We start from the raw sequence: 21,994 nt of genomic DNA, 5'->3' as shown, positions 1-21,994 counted from the left end.
TGCACTTTGAAGGATTGATGCACCATCGATTGCACGCGAGGCGAGTGATTTACCAATGTCAGGCTTTAATTAACTAGAACACAGCCTGGCGATCGTCTACAGTGGAAAGGAACGATCGTCAGGCTTCTGAGCATTTATACCTCGTTGATAGAGGCGTGGTTAACTCAGCCTCTCGGCCAATCGGTCGAGAGGCACATGACCGACCAGGGCCAATGGTAAGCCGACGTTCTGGCCCAATGGCAGACGAGTATGCAGATCATATCATCACAAGGATATACCATCCTTTTTGTTCCTAAAAACGCCCCACCTCACCTCATGCTATCTACATACCAGTAGACGATATTTTAGGTTGCCTTTAATGTTAGCTGCCACTCTATTATCATATCCTCTCTTTGCTATTTGCATCTTCTTCGTGACTTCCCCTTTAAATTTATTGTATTTGGCCTCGGTCTCACTTGAAGAATTCACTTGACTTGCATTTAAAACCTTCTTGTTTGTTTCATTATATTCTCTATCTTCCTCATCATTCTAGGAGAACACCTTTGACCAAGACACCAGGACTACTCCCCTGCTCTTCTTTGGAATCCTTTACGTCCTACAATGCAGACAGATAGGGCCGTGATTTCATGTCTCATCCGAAAGATGGCACCTGTGAGAGTGTCGCACCTCCCCAGTAATTCACTGGAGTGTAAGCCTTGATTTTTGTGATTCAGAAGGTGAGAAAAAAACAGGGTGACACGGTGGTTAGTGCTGTTGCCTCACAGCACCAGGAACCCGGTTTCGATTCCTGCGTCACTGTCTGTGCGCAGTTTACACATTCTCCCCGTGTCTGTGTGGGTTTCCTCCGGGTGCTCCGGTTTTCTCCCACAGTCCAAAGTTGTGCAGGTTAGGTGGATAACCATGCTAAATTGCCCCTTAGTGTTCAAAAGGTTAGGTGGGGTTATTGAGTTACAGGGATAGAGTGGGTGATGGGCCTAGTAGGGTGCAGACTCGATGGGCTGAATGGCCTCCTTCTGCACTGTGCTGATTCTATGAAAAAAGTGAGAATGCTGCCAAATGAGTCGCAACTGACATGATAATATCTTGGCTTCTCTCACATTTTTTGAATAATGCAGTTAAATTGACAATCCTACAATCTAAAAAGAGACAATTCCTTAATCTAGAGAGTTTTGGAAGATCATGGCTAAAGCACCTGAAATGTCCTCATCCACTTCTGTAAAACTCTGCAACAGTTAGGTCTTGGGGATCTGTCCAAATACTGCCCAAATGTTTACTAACACTGTTTCCTTGCGTATGTTAACTTTTGTGAATTCCAGTCCTTAATTCATCATTAGTTTTTCAGGAATGAAACAAAATTATTATTCAAAAATCTGCTTTTTTCTTGATTTCATTTGCGGTGGAGATGAGGTGGAGATGTTTGACTGCTTCAAATTCCTAGGTGTGCACATCACCAAACATCTGTCCTGGTCCACGGTAACAGAAAATATCACAATCCATAGGCGGGTCTATTACCAATAACCAGAATGGGGAGGTCTCACCTTCCATGTTCTGTGAGGGGCTGAAGGCTGTGATCAGGGGTGAGATTATTGCCTTTAAAGCACGTAGAGCTAGGGAAAAGAGGGCAGCTAGCTAACAGCTAGTCAACTCCATACTGGTGATAGACAGACGGTACTCTGTGGCCCCGACCGTAGAGCTTCTGGAGGACAGGAAAAACCTACAAATGGGCTTTGACCTGCCCTCCATGAGGAAAGCAGTGCACCAACTCTACCAGAGATGGGGGACCTTCTATGAACAAGGAGACATAGCCAGCCACCTGCTGGCTCACCAACTGAAAAAGCAGACAGCCACGAGGGAAATAGCACAGATTAGAAACAACAAAGACACACAGGTAGCAGAGCCGGAAAAGGTCAATGATGCATTTGAGGCCTTCTACCAAGGGCTGTACACTTCCGAGCCCCTCAAGGGATCTTGAGGATGAAGCAGTTCTTCGGTGTACTGGACATGCCAGTTGTGGGGGAGGATAGGAAACGGGGCTGGAAGTACCATTATAACTGGGAGAAGTCATGGAGAGCAACAACTCTGTGGTGATCTACCACTGTATGTGTGTGCCTGTATTAGGGGATGTACAGCAGTACCTGTATTACAGGTTTACCGGTAAGCCCCTGCCGGCTAGCTCCGCCCACAGGGAGCAGTATAAATATTCATGAGTTCCCCTGAGCTGCCATTCTACAGCTGCAGCCGAAGGAATAACATCTCACGGTAATAAAGCCTCTCTTGTACCGATTTGAGTCTTTGTGTGCAATTGTTAGTGCATCAATTTATTACCGTGAGATTTTCCACGTCATGGACATCAGAATTAAACCCGATCGCCTGCAGCTGGATCCACAATCGCCGAATGCCAGAAAATACTTTAACCACTGGCTGGCTGTTTTCGAGGCCTACATCACCTCAGCGGACCCTACACCATCGGACGCTTAGAAAATTCAACTCTTATACTCAAGGTTGAGCTCCAGCGTGTTCCCGCTGATACAGGATGCGCCGAACTACGCCCGAGCCATGGAGCTTCTCAAAGAGAATTACGCCCAGTCGACGAACACTCTGTTTGCGAGGCATGTACTCGCCACTCGCGTCCAGCAACCGGGTGAGTCGATTGAGGACTTCTGGCGGGCCCTTATCCCTCTAGTACGGGACTGCGAGTGCCAGGCCGTCACGGCTACGGAACATTCGAATCTCCTCATGCGAGATGCCTTTGTGACGGGTATTGCATCGGACCCCATCCGGCAACGACTGCTGGAAGGGGCCGTGCTCGATCTTGAGGCGACAAAGACTTTAGCGCTCTCTATGACGGCCACTTCCTATAACGTGCAATCCTACCCCGCCCGCCGTGCGGCCCACCCATCCTACCATCGTACCCCTCGTGGACCCCGCAACCGACCCTCCCGACTGGGGCCGCTCCCGCGCAGTATGCTTGCGCTGCTCGCTGCACCACGCACTCTGGGGGTCCCCGCTGCTACTTCTGCGGCCAGCATAAGTACCCCCACCAGCACTGCCCGGCCCGCGCCGCGACCTGTAAATCCTGTGGCAGGAAAGGCCACTTTGCAGCGGTGTGTCAGGCCCGCGCAGTTGCCGCTATCGTGCCCGAACTCACGCCCTCGCCTCAGCCGATCGCGCAATGGGCCCTGCCGTCCGCTGCTCCCGGGGCCATGTGCGACCAGTAGGCACCGCCATCTTCCCCCCCAGTCCACGTGCGATCAGTGGGCGCTGCTATCTTTTGCTGCCCACGCAATGTGCGCACCATGGGCGCCGTTATCTTCCTCCTCCGACTCCACGTGCGATCAGTGGGCGCCGCCATCTTGTCCCACCCCGCAACGTGCGCTCCATGGTCGCCGCCATCTTGCCCCGCCCCCGCAACGTGCGCTGTATGGGCGCCGCCATCTTCTTCCCCGCAGGTACTTCAGACGCCGCCATTTTGTCCTCCCCTAGGGACTGGACCACGGGACCCGGGTCGCTGCCGCTACTCATTGGACTCTACGGACTCTTCGGACGATCACCCGCTACTCGCCTCCATGACACTCGGCCAATCCCATCCTCGCAACCTGGCTACCGCTTCTACGATGGTGCTCATCAATTGCCACGCGACCTCCTGTCTGATTGACTCCGGGAGCACCGACAGCTTCATCCATCCGGACACGGTGAGGCGCTGCTCCCTCGCGGTCCATCCCGCCAACCAGCGGATCTCCCTGGCCTACGGATCCCACTCTGTCCCGATCCGGGGTTTCTGTCTGGTCAAACTCACTGTACAGGGCGTTGAATTCAACCGTTTCTGCCTGTACATTCTCCCCAACCTCTGTGCGACACTTTTACTGGGCCTGGACTTCCAATGTAACCTGCAGAGCCTCACTCTCAAATTCGGCGGACCCCTACCCCCACTCACCGTTTGCAGCCTCACGACCCTCAAGGTTGACCCTCACTCCCTCTTTGCCAATCTGACCGCATATTGCAAGCCCGTCACCATCAGGAGCAGACGGTACAGCACCCAGGACAAGACCTTTATCAGGACCGAAGTCCAGCGGCTGCTTCGGGAGGGTATTATCGAGACTAGCAACAGTCCCTGGAGGGCCCAAGTGGTGGTGGTTAAAACTGGGGAGAAACATAGAATGGTCGTGGACTACAGCCAGACCATCAACCAGTACATGCAGCCCGACACGTACCCCCTCCCTTGCATATCTGATATGGTCAATCAGATTGCACAGTACCGGGTCTTCTCAACAATTGACCTGAAATCCGCCTACCACCAGCTCCCCATCCGTAAATCTGACCGTCCCTACACTGCCTTCGAGACGGACGGTCGACTCTATCAATTTCTTAAGGTTCCCTTCGGCGTCACTAACGGGGTCTCGGTATTTCAACGAGAAATGGACCGAATGGTTGATCGGTATGGAATGCGGGCCACGTTTCCGTACTTAGACAATGTCACCACCTACGGCCATGACCAGCAGGACCATGATGCCAACCTTGCAAAGTTTCTCCACACCGCACCTCTCCTCAACCTCACTTATAACAAGGAGAAGTGCGTATTCAGCACAGACCGCTTAGCCTTCCTCGGCTACGTAGTCCAAAACGGACTACTGGGGCCTGATCCCGACCGCATGCGCCCCCTCATGGAGCTTCCCCTCCCCCACTGCCCCAAGGCTCTCAAACGATGCCTGGGGTTCTTTTCTTACTACGCCCAGTGGGTCCCACAATACGCGGACAAGGCCCGCCCACTGATCCAGTCCACGCAATTTCCCCTCACGGCCGAGGCACAACAGGCCTTCGCCCGTATTCGCTCAGACATAGCCAAGGCCGAGATGCATGCAGTAGATGAGACACTGCCCTTCCAAGTAGACCGCGACGCTTCAGATATCGCCCTTGCCGCTACTCTAAACCAGGCAGGCAGACCCGTGGCATTCTTTTCCCGCACCCTCCATGCCTCCGAAATTCGACATTCCTCTGTTGAAACGGAGGCCCAGGCAATCGTTGAAGCGGTGTGGCATTGGAGGCATTACCTGGCCGGCAGGAGATTCACTCTCCTCACTGACCAACGGTCGGTAGCCTTCATGTTTAACAACACGCAGCGGAGCAAGATCAAAAACGACAAAATCTTGCGGTGGAGAATCGAGCTCTCCACCTATAATTACAAGATCTTGTATCGCCCCGGCAAGCTCAACGAGCCCCCAGACGCCCACTCCCGAAGTACATGTGCCAGCGCACAAGTGAACCAGCTCCGTGCTTTGCACGAGAGCCTTTGCCATCCGGGGGTCACTCGGTTGTACCACCTGGTCAAAGCCCGCAACCTGCCCTACTCCGTCGAGGAAGTACGGACAGTGACCAGAGACTGCCAGGTCTGTGCGGAGTGCAAGCCGCACTTCTACCGGCCAGACCGCGTGCGCCTGGTGAAAGTGTCCCGCCCCTTTGAACACCTCAGCGTAGATTTCAAAGGGCCCCTCCCCTCCACTGACCGCAACACCTACATCCTTAGTGTGGTCGATGAATTCTCGAGGTTCCCCTTCGCCATCCCATGCCCGGATATGACTTCTGCCACCATCATCAAGGCCCTTGATTCCATATTCGCTCTGTTCGGTTTCCCCAACTATATCCACAGTGACAAGGGATCCTCATTCATGAGCGATGAGCTGCGTCAGTTCCTGCTCAGCAGGGGTATCGCCTCCAGCAGTACGACCCCGGGGAAACGGGCAGGTAGAGAGGGAGAACGGGATGGTATGGAGGGCCGTCCAGCTGGCCCTACGGTCCAGGAACCTCCCAGCCGCTCGCTGGCAGCAGGTCCTCCCTGATGCACTCCACTCCATTCGGTCACTGCTGTGCACTGCAACTAACAACACACCCCATGAACGTGTTTTTGCCTTTCCCAGGAAGTCTACATCCGGGGTGTCGCTCCCGACTTGGCTCGCAGCTCCAGGGCCGGTCCTACTTCGTAGGCATGTCAGGCTCCACAATGCAGACCATCTGGTGGACAAGGTACGCCTGCTCCACGCGAACCCCCAGTATGCCTACGTGGAGTTCCCCGACGGCCGCCAGGATACAGTCTCGCTCAGGGACTTGGCTCCCTCAGGTGCCGATCCCATGCCCACACTCCTCCCTACCAACGCGCCACCCTCCTTTTCCCCAGCGCCCCCGAATTCAGCCCCACCAGGTTCATCCCTCGTTCCCCTGCCCACACCAGAGGACATGGAAGATTTTGGCACGCTCCCGGAGTCATCCAGCCACTGGCCAGCACCAACACCGCCAGCACCAACACCGCCAGCACCGATGATGCCGATATCGCCTATGCAGACGTCGCCACCACTGCTGCGTCGCTCTCAACAAACCGTCCAACCGCTGGTCCGACTCAACCTGTGACGGGCACCCGGTTGCAAGATGGACACTTTTTTTTCCCCCTCCCCCTCTATAAATAAATCACGCTAATGTATAATAGTTTCACGTCACCCCCGCCGGACTCATTAAAAAAAAAAAAATTTAGGTTACCCAATTATTTTTTCCAATTAAGGGGGCAATTTAGCGTGTCCAATCCACCTCACCTGCACATTTTTGGGTTGTGGGGGCGAAACCCACGCAGACACGGGGAGAATGTGCAAACTCCACACGGACAGTGACCCAGAGCCGGGATTGAACCTGGGGCCTCAGCGCCGTGAGGCAGCTGTGCTAACCACTAGGCCACTGTGCTGCCCTCGGACTCATTTTTAACAGGGGGTGAATGTGGTGATCTATCACTGTATATATATATGTGTGTGCCTGTATTAAGGGATGTACAGCAGTACCTGTATTACAGGTTTACCGGTAAGCCCCTGCCGGCTAGCTCTGCCCACAGGGAGCAGTATAAATATTCATGAGTTCCCCAGAGCTGCCATTCTACAGCTGCAGCCGACGGAATAACATCTCACGGTAATAAAGCCTCTCTTGTACCGAGTCGAGATTTGTGTGCAATTGTTAGCGCATCAAACTCTGTATCGGCAGGGAAGGCGCTGGGACCAGATGGATTCCCAGCGGATGTCTATAAAAGATTTGTGAAGACACTGGCCCCGCATCTGCGGGAGATGTTCACAGACTCGCTAGCAAGGGACACCCTACCTCCAACGCTAGCACAAGTCTCAATCTCGCTGATTCCTAAGAAAGACAAAGACCCAACAGAATATGGATCCTACAGACCCATCTCGCTGCTCAATGTAGATGCGAAAATACTGGCCAAAATCCAAGCCAGGTGACTGGAGAACTGTATACCAGAGATAGTCGTGGAGGACCAGACAGGCTTTGTTAAGGGTAGGCAGCTAACATCGAACATCAGGCGCCTGCTAGACATGAGAATGACCCCATCTGGGGAGAGAACACCACAGGTGATCATCTCCCTGGATGCAGAAATGACTTTCCCAGGGTCGAGTGGAAGTACCTCAGAGAATGGTTCGGGCTTGGAGCAGGGTTCACAGCATGGGTGAAACGTCTGTACAGCGCTCCCATGGTGAGCATGTGAAGTAACACCACCAGCTCGAAATAGTTCCAGCTGCACAGATGCACAAGGTGGGGATGCCCGCTGTCCCTCCTATTATTTGCCCTGGCAATCGAGCCACTAGTAATCGCACTCAGTGCGGCAAAAAACTGGAGAGCGATCCACAAAGGATACAGAGAGCACAGAGTCACGCTCTATGTGGATGACCTGCTCCTCTACTTTGCACACCCCCAAAGTGACATAGAAGGGACCATACTGCTTCTGAAAGAGTTTGGGGCCTTCTCGGGCTACAAATGCAATCTGAGCAAAAGTGAAATTTTGTTTTTTATTCGTTCATCGGTTGTTGGCATCACAGGCTGGGCCAGCATTTATCACCCATCTCTGAAGGCATTTAAGGGTCAAGCACATCACTGTGGAACTGGAGTCCCCAAAAAAGACTTGCATAGATTGAGAAGCATGGGAGGCTGAGTGCTCCAAAACCTGCAATACTATCACTGGGCAGCCACAGCAGAAAGAGTGAGGGGATGGGTAAAGGAACCAGAAGCAGAATGGTGAGAATGGACATCCCTCTGGGCGCTGGTCACGTCAGTGCTCCCATCCCCACCAGCCAAGCACTCAACAAGCCCAGTGGTAATAGCCACACTCTGGATGTGGAACCAATTAAGATAACACTTTGGTCTGACTGAAATGTCCACTACAGCCCCCATCTGCAATAATCATCGGTTGCACCAGCCAGAATGGGCGTGACCTTTAAAAGATGGACACAGGACAGGGGTATGCTGACAGTCAGTGATTTCTACATGTTCTACATGGACAATAGACTGACAACATTAGAAGAACTGATGGAGAGGTTTTAACTGACTGGGGGAACAAGTTATAACACACGCAAGTCAAAAACTTCCTCCATAGGGAAATGGAGGCATACCCACGAGCACCGGGACCCAGATTATTAGAATTGTTGGACATGGGCAATTTGGGGGGGGGGGGGGGGGGGGGGGGGGGGGAGGGGGTGTAACTGCAGAATCCTGTATGGGCAATTGTTGGGAAAGGCACCCTCCCCACTGTACGAGATAAGAGAAATATGGGAGGAAGAGCTAGGGTGGGACACTGGAGTGAAGCACTGAACAGGGTCAACTCCACTACCACTTGCGCATGGCTAAGCCAAATTGAAAGTTTGTAAATATGTACAGGCTACTAGGAGTATTTATCACTATGTAACAATTGTGTCACTAAACAACCTTGAAAATGAAAAACCAATAAAGAACATTTTACATCAAAAATGGGGAAGGGGGATGTGGGGCAAGGGGGTCTGGGACTTGGGGGTTAGTTTTAATGCTTGTCTTTGTAAATTGTATTTGTTTTGTTCAGATTTGTCTATTTTGTATTTTATAAAATGAAAATCTCTGATTAAAAACTTTTAAAAAAATTATTATTGAAGCAGGCCATACGCCTGTCAGTATTTGCAATGGCAAATCAACTCGCCCCACTGCCTGTCCTTTGCTCACAGTTCCATAATTTATTTTCACTTCAGGTGCTTATCCAATTCCTTCTTGAAAGGCACAATTGTATCTGTCCCCACCACGCCCTTAGACAGTGAATTCCTAGATGCAAACCAATTGCTGCTTAAAGATGTTTTTCCTCAATTCACTACTGGTTCATGAAATGAAAAATGAAATGAAATGAAAATCGTTTATTGTCACAAGTAGACTTCAACGAAGTTACTGTGAAAAGCCCCTAGTCTCCACATTCCGGCGCCTGTCCGGGGAGGCTGGTACTGGAATTTGTGAATGATCTTAAATCAATGTCTTCTGAATTTTGACAACAATTTCTCTCTATCAACCCTGGTCCACACGTTGAACGTCATTTTGAACAATTCTATCAAATCTCCCTGCCCCATTTTCTTCTTTAAGGAAAACAATCACAGCTTCTCCAATCTGTTCACCACAATTGAAGTCCCCACCTCTGGAACCATTCTTGTTCATCTTTTTTGCACCACAGTTGAATCATTGCTTTTTATAAAGGTTGATCATAACTGATTGCATTTGTACTCTATGCCTCTATTTATAAGTACGACTTCACAGTTACGTGGTAAAAAAGCAATAAAATGAAATGAAAATCGCTTATTGTCACGAGTAGGCTTCAATGAAGTTACTGTGAAAAGCCCCTAGTCGCCACACATTCCGGCACCTGTCCGGGGCCTTGTTTCCATTATTGAATGAAGCTTCCAGTTTTCTTTCAATGTTTGTTCAAACACGATTTTCGAGAGCTTATTTAAATCCATTAAATATGCTTAGCTGAGAACTCAGACTCCCATAAAAGTCTTTACTTTGTTGACATTTCTGGGGGAGAAGGGAAAAATCTTGCCTGATTGACAGCTTTATGGAATTCTCTATCCCAGAGGGCTGTGGAACGTCCAGTCATTGGATATGTTCAAGATCCAAGAAAGTAGAGAATAAAGTCAGCAAAGGGCAGCAAGAAACAGGGCAGGTTGAGGCAGGAGGGTTACTGTCTTTGTCGACACATATAAAGTAATTAAGCAGATTCAGGACTATATTGGCAGCTCGTCTAATGTGAATTCTTTTGCAAATTATATTGCCAAGTGTGTCGCGAGTGAAACTTGCTGCCTGGACTTTTACAAAACACTTCTCAATTTGTCCCATGTGGTGGTTGAAATAGGTCCTGCCTCAATTCTTTGTCGTACCAAAGTTGACCTCAGAGGCTCCATGACTATGGCTGGTCGCAGTACTCAAAAAATGTTTCTCCAAACATTCCATTTTTCATGAAAAAAACACAAATTGCAAGCACTACCATTTTCAGTTACAAGTTACCAACATCATTAGAGCAGCATGGTAGCACAAGTGGATAGCACTGTGGCTTCACAGCGCCAGGGTTCCAGGTTCGATTCCCCGCTGGGTCACTGTCTGTGCAGAGTCTGCACGTTTTCCCCGTGTCTGCGTGGGTTTCCTCTGGGTGCTCCGGTTTCCTCCCACAGTTCAAAGACATGGATTAGCCATGCTAAATTGCCCTTAGTGTCCAAAATAAAAAAAGTTGGGAGGGGTTATTGGGTTACGGGGATAGGGTGGAAGTGAGGGTTTAATGTGGGTCGGTGCAGACTTGATGGGCCGAATGGCCTCCTTCTGCACTGTATGTTCTATGTTATCAATGACCCATAACCAAACAGAAATAACTGTTTATTCTTTCAAGTCTTTTCTGGGATGCTATGAGTAGCCCTTTAGCTTGCTTATTTTGATGTTCCTTACAAGCAATGCACTGGTTGATGTGCTTCTTAATCTCATTACTCATGCTTGGCCAGTGGAGCACTTCTCTTCTGTTCCTCAGACTAGACTCAATTCCACGATGGCTTGCATGATGAGCTTTAACAACTCTCTTCTCATCTCTTTGGGGATAATGACTCTAGTTCCTTTGTATAATTGCTATCTTGAGCAATCACTTCATCTCTGTATGCACAATATTCTCTTATAGAAAGTTTTCAAGTCATCCTTTAATCATTACTTCCTGCTGCACTTGGAGAATTGCTCTCATTGCATAGTTTGCTGGATCTCATAGAATCCCTATAAAGGAGGCTATTCGGCCCATCGGGTCAGCAACGGCTGTCTGAAAGAGCACCCTACCTAGGCCCACACCGCCGATACCCCGCCTAATTTTTTGGACACTAAGAGGTAATTTAGCATGGCCAGTCCACCTAACCTGCACATCTTTGGACTGTGGGAGGAAACCGGAGCACTCGGAGGAAATTCACGCAGACAAGGTGAGAATGTGCAAACTCCACACCGACGGTGTCCCAAGGCCGGAATTGAACCTGGGTCCCTGGTGCTGTGATGCAGTAGTGCTAACCACTGTGCCGCTGTGCTGCCCTTAAGTGAGTTAATCTGAGTGAATTGCTTGTCTGTTTGATTTGATGTATCTGCTGGGTTGATGAGCTCCAGAACATGTTGTGCTGTTGCTTCTCATTGACTGTGAAGGATTTCACACTCTGTACTAGCATGATCACCTGCCCTCGAAGGGAGCGTAGCACTTGACAGCATGTTGGCAGGTAAAATTTAAATCCCTTGCTTGTACTTCACTTTCAAATAATATCTCTGCAAAAGAAGTAACATCCTTTGCAGGCACTTCAGAGCTGATAGAAACAGTTTGAGAAAGATGCTTTGAAGTGGCTTGCGGTGAGTCTGTACCATCACTTTGTCTCTCTTAAACAGGTACAGATTAAAATGCTCACAAGCAAAGACAATAACTAGTCCCACTTTTTCAATCTGTGGCTAGCATTCAGTTTGCAAACGCAACTGGTTGTACCTTGTTGCATGAGGGTTGCCCAAGTTCTGTTTCGCTAACATAGTTGTTGCCAGTTGTTTGATTTAATTAAAAGCTGCTCCTTGTTCTGTGAACCAATGCCACTGAATATATTTTTTGGTGAGCTTGAATGAAGGTTCATACATACTCTGATCCGTAATTGGGCAAGAACTTTGTGCCACCTTCACATCTGCTGGTAGTTGCATCTCTGCTACAGCGCTCACCTTATCATGATCAGGTTGAAGTGCTTTCTCTGTCAGTACATGACTGGTGTATTGACTTCAGTCAAGTTCAATCGCAGTTTTTTCTTGTTCAGCCTCAGCATCATGTGGCGAGCTCTCTCTAGCAGATTCACGAGATTCTAATCATAGTTTGCGATGGCTTCTTCCAAGGTATTTCCACATTCATAGACTGGGTGATCATCCACAATCACTTCCACTCCTAGACGATCATTGACTATCTCATGGTGTCTGAGTTTATACTCTTCCAAAGGAGTAGAAATCAAACGGCACGCACAACCATCTGTGCCTTCCAAATGGTGTCCAGAATATAGTCAGGAAACTGGTGCTTTCATTTACCTTTACATGCTAGTATCCATCATTTGCACCTAGGGTAGCAAAGATCTTTGTGTTGGTAAGTTGTGGCAAATTTTCTTCAATGGTTGGTATGCCGCATTGAGATCTCTTCAAAGGTTTTTTGAGGTCCTTTGGATCTATGCACACTCTCCACTTTCCAGGCCTTTTCACTGTTAGCACACTGTTAATAGATTTTGTGGGAGCTGTCACTTTCCCGATCACTCCCATCTTTCCAAACTCCTCTATCTTGTCTTTCAGGCTGGACTTGAAGGCAGCTGGAAATTTCCATGGATGATGCTGAGTTGGTATCACATTCTCATCTACTTCAAGGTGATGGACACCAAGAAGACATCCAGGACCTGTGAAAACATATTTGTAAGTTATCAGGATCTATTCAGCAGCTAATGTTTTGGTGTCATGTGAAACACTGCAAAATTCTTCTGGTATGTGGCGAGTTACCAGTTCAAGAGTTTGACTTGTTTCAGCGAAGATGAGTGTATTTTGCTCTGTGTCTACTATCTGGAACTGCAGATTGTCTTTCTTCCCATTGCACTGGGCTCTCAGCTCAGTTTGTCCTCTTGGGGTGAGCATCATTCCATCAGATAGCCTCAACGTTACCTTCAACAGCTTCATTTTCAGGTCACTGTCTTGAGCAACGTCACACATGTCTCTGAATCTCATGATCCTGTACATAGCACCGGTGTCCATCTGACACTTCACAATCATCATGTCAATCATCACAAACAGTTTTGTTTCCTTGAGACTTGACAATGCCAACCCAATCTAGGGTGTTGAGTGATTTGTCAGAAACCTCCTCCAACATCTCTCCAGCAACCACCTTGACAGGTTTGCTTTTCCTCTTTCCAGCAAAACCCCTGTGTGCAAAGTGGTTCAACTTTTTGTAGTTAGAGCACTGCTTTCCCAATGTTGGACACACTGCACACCACCGGGAAAACGCAGGCGGGGTGGGCTGCTGGCAGAAGCAGGGAATCCCGCCACCAGCGAAATGCCCGAGAATTCCGGCATAGTCTCCGCTGTTAACACAAAGCTGTTGCCATTGTCTTCAAGTCAAAATACCTTGCACTTTCTTCCCAATAAAACAATCTAAACCTTTCTTTGATTTCTAACTATCAAACTATCTAGGTTTATTGAAGACAAGCCATGCAGACTCAAAAAATTTACTCTATTTCTCTCTCCACAGATGCTGTCAGACCTGCTGAGTTTATCGCATTTTCTGTTTTTATTTAACCCAGGTTTGCTGTCATACAGACTTCAGAACAGCTCATTATACCTGAAATTACATGCAAAGCCCCAAACGATAACAATCTTATAAACTTCAAAATTGTAGCTTGTGATTCACAGAACTAAGCAAGAGAGGATTCTTCCAGTTAATCAGAAAGCAATAGATCCATTCCATTGCCAATCTGTGTGGCAACTCCACTGAAACATTTCCTTCTATGGTCTTCTTCCTTATGTATCTGCCTAGCGATTGCATAGCCTTTTTTTCTCATGCCGGCTTAAGGATTTGACAATAGCCTTGTTCCACTGGGCTCAATTTTCACTGCTCCGAGTTGACCAGGTGTCAGAGGAAGTTCCAGGTACCACCCTGCCCTGCTCCGACCACCCGGGGGTCTCCAATGGCCTGGGAGATACCCCCCCCCCCCCCCCCCCCCATGTGCGGTGGCACCTGGTCCACTTTGGTGTGGACCAGTACTAATCGGTACCTGGCGAGGTCTCCCAGAGGCAGTACCGGGCGCCGGGTGAATCCGGGCTGGGACAGATACAAACCGCACTGGGCGCAGGTAGTCAGGTGACTCGCAATTGCCCAGTGCTTGCGGTGGACCCCAATTTGGGGCTCTCACTCGATTCACCCGTTGCGCCGGGGTTGCTGAATCACCCCCAATGTTTAGTTAATAGTGTTTTTGGTCATTAGTTACAGTTTAAAAAACATTTTAAAATGGTCGATGTGTAACATCAGTCCCACAGAAATGTGGTTGACTCTTATACATCCTGTGAAATGATGTGGCAAACCACTCAGTGTGACAAATGGAGGATTTTTAGGAATATTGGCTTCTAAATATTGGGATAATTTAAGAGTTACAGAGTCATGTATGTTTACAGCATGAAGCAGGCCCTTTGGCCCAGCTTGTCCATGCTGCCCAGTTTCTATTACTAAGCTAGTGCCACTTGTCCGCATTTGGCCCATATCCCTCCATACCCACACGGCCCATGTAACTGTCTAATTGCTTTTTAAAGAACAAAATTGTATCCACCTCTAATACTGCCTCTGATAGCCCATTCCAGACGCTCACCACCCTCTGTGTGAAGAAATTTCCCCTCTGGGGTGGCATTCTCCCCTACCCGGCGTGACGGAGGGTCCCGAAGTAGGGGAGTGGCGCCAACAACTCAGGGGTTGCGCCTCCCCAAAGGTGGGGAATTCTCCCCACCTTTGGGGGCTAGCCCCGCGCCGGAGCGGTTGCCACCAGAGGACCGGCACAAAAAACCGGCGCCCCCAGCAGCGGGGCTGGCCGAATGGCTTTCGCCGGTCCGCGCATGCGCCGGCAGTGACGTCAGCGGCAGCTGGCCGCTGACGTCATTGCCGGCGCATGCGCGATGTGGGGTTCTCTACCGCTTCCGCAATGGCGGAGGCCGTGGCGGCTGCGGAAGAAAATAGTGCAGCCAGGGTACTGGCCCGGAGTCTGAGCGGGCCAGGCCACCGTGGGGGCACCCCCCGGGGTTCGATTGCCCCCCGCCCCCCCAGGACCCCGGGGGCCTGCTCGTGCCGCTGATCCCGCCGTTACAGAGGTAGTTTAAACCTCGGCGGCGGGAGAGGCCTCCCAGCGGCGGGACTTCGGCCCATCTGGGCCGGAGAATCACCGCAGGGGCCTCTCTGATCGGAGTGGCGAGACTCCTGCCCCCGCCACTTCCCGGGTGGCGGAGAATCTCTGCCACGGTGGGGGCGGGATTTTAGGCGGCCCCAGGCGATTCTCCGACCCTGCTGGGGGTCGGAGAATTTCGCCCCTGGTCTCATCTGTATCTCTCCTCTCTCACCTTAAATCTATGCCCTCCAGTTCTAGACTCCTCTCCCTTTAGGAAAAGATGTCAACTGTCTACCTTATCTAAGCTCCTCATTATTTTATAGACCTCTATAAATTCACCCCGAAGCCTCCTCCTCTTCACGGAAAAAAGTTCCAGCCTATCCAGCCTATCCTTATTACTCAAGTCCTTGTAGTTAAAAGGGTTAAAAGCGTGTTTGACTGCAGTGGTCATGTTTTTACAAAGGATTTTTTTTTGTTTCGAGGAAACAGCAGATGAAATTGATCAGAGGAATGTTTTTTGACTTGGGAAGTCCTGGGGGTTATTGTGCTTCTTCAGGCTGCAGGGATAATTTGTTTTTCAGCCTGGGGAGGTGAGGGGCTGGATTCTCTGCACCCCGATGCTGAAATTGAGTTCGGTGATGGGGCAGAGAATCTAGTTCCCCGTATGAAATCGGGACCGCCGCCGGTTTGGCAATTCTCCGCGCACCTCCCCCCCGCCCCCCGCCACACAGCGTATCCACCATGTGAGGCCATTCCCAGAAGCCCGCCCCACTATTCTCCACCCCCGACCGGCCGAATTCCCAACTGCATGGATCTAATCTGGTCTTGCCATTCGGGACACTCGCGAGGCGGCTGCTGACCGCCACAGTCATTTGAGACTGGGCTTTTATTGTGCAGGCGGCTTAGTCGGGCGCGCAGCTGATCGGGGGCTCTATTTTTGCGGTCCAGGTTCGCGGTCTGTGTTCGCCATGGAGCACAACGCGGCCGCTGGAGGCTGCCGCGCGCATGCGTGGCCTCTGACCCGGACGTGTGGGGACCGTATCAGTAGCTGGGCTCCATGACAGTTGCCTGCTGGCCCCCTGCAAGGCTGTGAATCTATGGTCTTTTGATGCCAGTTTCTCTGCCGTAAAACGCCACAGTTTTCACGACGGCATGGGGACATAGGGCGCGATTCCGCTCCCCATGTCAGGGGAGGAGAAATGCGGGAGGGCCGGGTGAATCAAGAAATGCCGCCCTGGCACCCCACGCGATTCTCCCACCCCCCCCCCCAAAATTCTCACGCCGACCGGCGATTCTCCGGCCTGGATGGGCCGAGCGGCCTGACGAACCCGACTGGTTCATGCCAGCGTCAATCACACCTGGTCGCTGCCGGCGTGAACATCGCGCGACCGATAAGTGTGGGGCCTGAGGGGGGCGGAGGGAGGATCGAGCAACATGGGCATGCTCATGAGGTGTCTGGCCCGCGATCGGTGGCCACCGATCGTCGGGCCGGCGTCTCTAAGAGACGCACTCTTTTCCCTCCGCCGCCCCGCAAGATCAGGCCGCCATGTCTTGCGAGGCAGCGGAGGGGAAGACGGCAACTGCGCATGCGCGGGTTGCGCTGGCCAACCTGCGCATGCGCGGCTGATGTCACTTAGGCGCCGCCGGCCGCGTCATTCTCAGCGCGCCGCTTTGAGGCAAGCGTCAAGGTCCGCCGCCCAAGATTCACGCACTGCCGCTCCTAGCCCCCCCCGGGGGGGTGGGGGGGGTGGGGGGGAGAGAATAGGGGGCGAGGAGCGGTCTCCGACGCTGGAGTGAAACACTCCTGGAACAGTTTGCTAGTCTGCTGCCAGGGGCTTATATCTTGAGGGACGCCACTCCATATCAAGTGTGGCTGACCAAGGGTCTCTCTCAATCTTACCACCAAACATTGGTGTGTTGGAAGGATTTACAGGTTGACACACTCTATCTGCTTGACCGCATTATAAATGCTCCTTCCTTGGCCATCAAGTCCTGGGAGTGGGACTCCAACCCAGGGCTTCTGGCTCAAAGGCAAGGACGCTACCACTTCACAACCAGACCTCCTCTGTATTAACTATTGTACACTACAAATGGAACAACCTGCTAATGGTTTAAATTACCATTGCCATTTGACAGCCATTGTCATTGTTTGTGCACCCATATAGTACAATGGGCCCGACGTTCCATTACTAATGGTCAGAGGTCAAGACACAGATTGGTTAGTAGGTCTATAGCACCCAGTAGCACAAGGTTTGAGCAGGCTGTTACCAACAGGATGGGTTAATTTTTACTGCCCTGATTTCTCCTCTCACCATCTATCCGCAATCAGAAAGGTATTTGATTCCCCTCCCCCCTTTTGAATCTCCACCCACCCATAACCACCTTTAGAAGTCGTGGCGTATTTCCCAACACCTCGGTTTTGGTGTGATCCAACTTCTATGAATAACCCACAGCAAATTCATGAACTCAAAGGGTTGGTTTATTTGCACACACCCAAAACACAGGAGGAACCCCCTGTGCTCTCATATAGTAAAAGAGCGAAAGAGAAAAGAAAGATTCACCGGGCAAAACTCACAGAGAAGATAATGATTGTTTCATGTGTGTCCAGACTCCAAATTCAAAGCCCAATGAGGTACGGTGTGAGTGAGAGATTCCTGGTCAGCCATGTGAGGGAAAGAAACTGGAGCTTCTATCGCCATTATCCATTGCTCCAGGCTACAACGTGCATGTAAAAATGAATGCTGCCATTGAAAAGCGGGCCTGCCTCCTTGCCCTAACCATGGCGGAGATTACGGCGTTCGGACCTGCCTTTGGGCAGAGGACTCAGGAAGAAGTATAACGGGGCAACGTATCTGCTGCTGTGATGACAGTTTTATCTTCATTATCCTTCCATTGCATCACTTGGAGTTTCATTTGATCTTAAGTGCCCGTGTTTAGGAGGATCAGCAACACAAAAAACAATGCAGACCAAATCACTTCTCACCAAGTGGAAATAGCAACATCAATTAGATCATAGAATTTACAGTGCAGAAGGAGGCCATTCGGCCCATCGAGTCTGCACCGGCTCTTGGAACGAGCACCTTACCCAAGTTCAACACCTCCACCCTATCCCAATAACCCAGTAACCCCACCCAACACTAAGGTCAATTTTGGACACTAAGGGCAATTTATCATGGCCAATCCACCTAATCTGTACATCTTTGGACTGTGGGAGGAAACCGGAGCACCCGGAGGAAACCCACGCACACACGGGGAGGATGTGCAGACTCCGCACAGACAGTGACCCAAGCCGGAATCGAACCTGGGACCCTGGAGCTGTGAAGCCATTGAGCTATCCACAATGCTACCGTGCTGCCCTTCTGATGAAAGTCCTGACCTGGGACAGTAACATGGAGTTATATAAAAGACAATTAGCTGCTGCGATGGGGGAAGGTAGGTTATATTTTGTGGAATTAGCAGCGATTGGTTGAATGGTCTTCTTTATCTACCCTCACCTTGTGACATGGTTTTCTTTATCAGATTCAAACCAAGCTGCTGTTGGTTTCTGCAGCTTTCTGGGATGTAGACAGCATGTGTGCATTCTTTTCTTCAGAAACAATTAGTAGCACATACATTTTAAAGAATAAAGACTCCAAGGCTAGAACTGATGACGCTATGAATTTCACAAACTTCTCCTTTGTATATTTTAAACCCTCACGTTCAGTTATATATTGCTGCCAACATTTATTATTCTATACAGTTTCAACCTGAAGACTAATCTTTATATCCCAGCAAAACCAATGATACTTGCTCATTTTATCATCGTTGAAGATGCTCACGATATTTTGAAGGGCTAAATCCATTTTGTTTTCTGAGAAGAGCTGTAAAATTCTTTGCTTAAAAGGTTAAGCAGTTCTTTTTGAAAATTGGCACAAATGGGAAAAGGAAAATGATGCCTTAAGCATTTAACCTATCTCCCTCCGCATGTATATAAAAAAATATATAGATTAGAGGTCAGTGCCCAACCAGCCACTCTGGGACAAAGGTTATTTGCACACACTAACTGACCACTACTGACCAAAGGCTACAGTTGCCTAGCAACCAACTGTCGAGAGAGCTTTCTCTAAATTGCAGCCTGCACTGATCAATTTTTGTCACGTGACCAACTGACCAGTATCAATCACTGACTTCCAATAGTGCGCTGGAAAGCAATTCATTAAATAGGTTCTGAAATAGCCCCAAATACATACTAAAATAAAGGTTTGGTATTAGTGATAGTTTAAACACAAATAAATATTGCTTTTCACGTCTCTGGGAGGACAGGTCCCTCCCCATCAACCCAGTGTTTAAAGTTAGCAAAGCTCTTCAGACATCTCAATTTACAATGGATACCTCCAGCTGCAGCAGATTTAACGAGGCGTATATATAAAAATTGTACTCCTGTCTACTGATTTACAAAAAAAAGGTTTTATTTTTGCCATTTATTTTCAAATTACAACACATTTGTTGTTTTCAAGTGTTTTTTTTGGAAAATTCGTCTTTTTGTTAAACTTGTAAACGCTGTGATGATGATGGAAGGCTGTAATTTATGTTTTCTGGAAGCAAGGTATAAAGATTTCTACTGCTGTTTTCCAAAGGTATCTCCAAAACCGTTTACAGCCCTGTGCAAGCCTACAGGACCTGTGTGTCATTTTCTAATCAAATGTGATGTGGGCTTTTTTTCTTTGAAAGCTCCCACTGCTAGGTTTGTCTCTCAGTTGGGAGACCCAGAATGATTAGGTTGTAATGTTCTTCGTGTTTGAGACCAGTCTTCGGGTTTTGAGTCTCTATCATCAGCTGACGAAGATGTGCCTCTGCGCGTTGGGATCAGTGTAGCTGTTTCCTTCTTTCCTCCCACCCCTCCCCCACTCCTTCCAGTTCAGGCACAAACCAGTGAGATTTGTTCACAACAAGGTACAAACAAATTGAGTGAATGCTTGAAACCAGAAATAAATAGAGGGGCATGTTGTAAATGTAAAATAGGGTCCGTTAGTAGCTGAAAGGAGGATTTAAGAGAACTGGTGGATCAGCGAAGAGTGCAGACCAAAAGAAAAGGAGAGAATAAAGAATAAGCCAACAATAGCACGCCTGCATAACGGAAGAGGCTGGGTTGAAACCAATAGAGTTATTGGCTATTAAACTAATGACTTGTTAAATGACCAGAATTTACAGAAAATTTTGTTTTGCCACTCATGTCTCAACATAATTTTATTCTAACAGGATCTCAGTGGATGGTTTTTTCAGCAAGATCTCACTCCCTGGCACAGAGCTTTTTCGGTTGGGAGTGCAGACCCAGATCGACCCAAAGTATTAAGTGATGTATGTGTGATCACACTGCTCTTGAGTGACACTCCTAACCAGGAGAACGGCTTCGTTCAAATCAATCTTATGTCAAGAGCCATATAACTGGCTGTAAAAGTCAAACAAAAGAGTAAACAGCATCAGATCAACCTCAATATTTTATTTATTGAATTATATTTGAAAGACTGATCTGGAGAAAATCCCGCAATCTCTCCTCATTCGGTATGTGAGCCTGAGCTAAATACGCATATAGCCTAAAAAACGATTTTTTTATTCCTTCATAAGATGTAGTCAGGCATCAGTAGCAAGGCCAGCATTCACTAATTGCCCTTGAAAGTAGTTAACAGTCAATCACATGGCTGAGGGTCTGGAATCACATGTTGGACAGACCGGGCAGGGGTTGCAGATTTTCTTCCCTACACAACATTAATGAAACCCGTTGGGTTTTTACAACAATCAATGATAGTTTAATGGTTACCATTTGTTATAACCGGGCAGCACGGTAGCACAGTGGTTAGCACTGTGGCTTCACAGGGTCAGGGTTCCAGGTTCGATTCCCGGCTGGGTTACTGTCTGTGCGGAGTCTGCACATTCCCCCTGTGTCTGTGTGGGTTTCCTCCGGGTGCTCCGTTTTCCTCCCACTAGTCCTGAAAGATGTGCAGTTAGGTAATTTGGACATTCTGAATTCTCCCTCTCCACCCGAACAGCTGCTGGAATGTGGAGACTAGGGGCTTTTCACGGTAACTTCTTGCAATGTAAGCCTAATTGTGACAATAAAGATTATTATTATTAACCCCCACATGACCCACGGGGATGATCTGTCTCATCTCTCCGTGAGCCTCATGGAGTACAAGCTCCCTCGCTGAGGGGCAGAGGCCCGTCAGCAGACTAGTGAACTCAGTACAATAAAGGCCGATCCAGCTAGGAGCCGAGTAGTCTCGACTGGGACTGTTACGTTCTTCTCGGATAAACCTTGGTTTTGACTCTCCTTTCCGTACTCCTCCGCGGCTACTAAACTGTTTTTGAGATGAGCTTTCAATTCCAGGTTCTATTAATTGAATTTAAATTCTATCAGCTGCCATGGTGGGATTTGAACACATGTCTCCACACATGGCGAGGTCAGCACTTATTGCCCATTCCTAATTGCCCTTGAGAAGATGGGGGATGAGCCATCTTCTTGAACCGCTACAGTCCATGTAGTGTAGGTACATCACAGTGCCTTGAGGAAGGGTGTTCCAGGATTTTGACCCAGCGACAGTGAAGGAGCAGCGATATATTTCCAAGTCAGGGCCGTGTGTGCTATGGAGGGGAACGTGAAGGTGGTGGTGATTTCAGCTATCTGTCGCCCTTGTCCTTCCAGATGGTGATGTTAGAATTCATGAATATGGAAGGTGCTGTCAAAGGACATGTCTGGTAAAATCGCAAACCAGATAGAGGAAAATATGCAGACTAGGTAGTAATGCACCTCAAAT

General features: G+C 49.2%; 1 long non-coding RNA gene across 1 annotated transcript; it reads left to right on the top strand.

The window, feature by feature from the left end:
* The first annotated feature begins 532 nt into the window (after positions 1 to 532).
* Positions 533 to 20,677, top strand: LOC119962665. The gene is made up of 3 exons (XR_005459928.1): positions 533 to 716; positions 12,643 to 12,759; positions 20,442 to 20,677. It is a non-coding gene; the product is annotated as an uncharacterized LOC119962665 (long non-coding RNA).
* The last annotated feature ends 1,317 nt before the right edge of the window (positions 20,678 to 21,994 follow it).

The sequence above is a fragment of the Scyliorhinus canicula genome, chromosome 3, assembly GCF_902713615.1.
Source record: "Scyliorhinus canicula chromosome 3, sScyCan1.1, whole genome shotgun sequence".
Taxonomy (NCBI): domain Eukaryota; kingdom Metazoa; phylum Chordata; class Chondrichthyes; order Carcharhiniformes; family Scyliorhinidae; genus Scyliorhinus; species Scyliorhinus canicula.
Note: the sequence above shows the minus strand (reverse complement) of the source record. Positions and strands in the feature narration are given on the sequence as shown.